Raw genomic sequence first — 1,702 nt, forward strand, 5'->3', positions numbered from 1 at the left:
AGGATTTTTTAAATCTCTTCATTACTTATATTTAAATTATGATAATGCTATAATATATATATATATGGAAAATTACTTTGTTTAATTTTAAAAACTTTTCACCGGCGTATTATAAAAATGTTTGAGGTGTGTTAAAATTTTGTTCTCGAGGTTTTACGAAACAACTAAAAAGGCGCGTGGAAGCTTCTAAAACAGGTCCATAGAGCTTCCCAAAACCGCTCTGAGAAGCTAAAGGAACAATTGTTATCGGTTGATCTGCCACTAGTTAAAAACATGGCTTTGGTTGGGGCTTGGCCAGCCCATTAGTCCCGGTTCTGTCACGAACCGGGACCCATGGGGGCATATGTCCCGGTTCGTGCACCCATGGGGCCGGCCGGGCCTGGGAAGGCATTTGTCCCGGTTCGTGTGGACCCATTTGTCTCGTTTCTAGGAACGAACCGGGACATCGCTCCTGGCCCATAGCCATTGGTCCCGGTTCGTGCCTAGAACCGGGACGGAAGGGGGGCCTTTAGTCCCGGTTCCAGCAACGAACCGGGACCAATGAGTTGCCTATATATGCCCCCTCGCCCGCGAGCAGAGCAGTCCACAGTGCTCTGTATTTTCTGGTCGGCGAAGGGAGAGCTTTGTGGTGCTCTAGCTCACCTCCTATGCACATGAGGTGTTCGATGAAATGCCCAAGCCACACTAGTTAAGCTTTCTCCTCTCGAAGCTCGACCTCCAAGCTCCATTTTCCTCGAGATTTGTCTAGGTTTAGCGGTCCGTCATTGAAGGAAATATGCCCTAGAGGCAATAATAAAGTTATTATTTATTTCCTTATATCATGATAAATGTTTATTATTCATGCTAGAATTGTATTAACCGGAAACATAATACATGTGTGAATACATAGACAAACAGAGTGTCACTAGTATGCCTCTACTTGACTAGCTCGTTAATCGAAGATGGTTATGTTTCCTAACCATGAACAAAAGAGTTGTTATTTGATTAACGGGATCACATCATTAGAAGAATGATGTGATTGACATGATCCATTCCATTAGCTTAGCACCCGATCGTTTAGTATGTTGCTATTGCTTTCTTCATGACTTATACATGTTCCTATGACTATGAGATTATGCAACTCCCGTTTGCCGGAGGAACACTTTGTGCGCTACCAAACGTCACAATGTAACTGGGTGATTATAAAGGAGCTCTACAGGTGTCTCCAAAGGTAAATGTTGGGTTGGCATATTTCAAGATTAGGATTTGTCACTCCGATTGTCGGAGAGGTATCTCTGGGCCCTCTCGGTAATGCACATCACATAAGCCTTGCAAGCATTGCAACTAATAAGTTAGTTGCGAGATGATGTATTACGAAACGAGTAAAGAGACTTGTCGGTAACGAGATTGAAGTAGGTATTGAGATACCGACGATCGAATCTCGGGCAAGTAACATACCGATGACAAAGGGAACAATGTATGTTGTTATGCGGTCTGACCAATAAAGATCTTCGTAGAATATGTGGGAGCCAATATGAGCATCCAGGTTCCGCTATTGGTTATTTACCGGAGACGTGTCTCGGTCATGTCTACATTGTTCTCGAACCCGTAGGGTCCGCACGCTTAAGGTTTCGATGACAGTTATATTATGAGTTTATGAGTTTTGATGTACCGAAGTTAGTTCGAAGTCCCAGATGTGATCACGGACATGACGACGAGTCTC

Source organism: Triticum dicoccoides, chromosome 2A, assembly GCF_002162155.2.
Source record: "Triticum dicoccoides isolate Atlit2015 ecotype Zavitan chromosome 2A, WEW_v2.0, whole genome shotgun sequence".
Lineage (NCBI taxonomy): Eukaryota > Viridiplantae > Streptophyta > Magnoliopsida > Poales > Poaceae > Triticum > Triticum dicoccoides.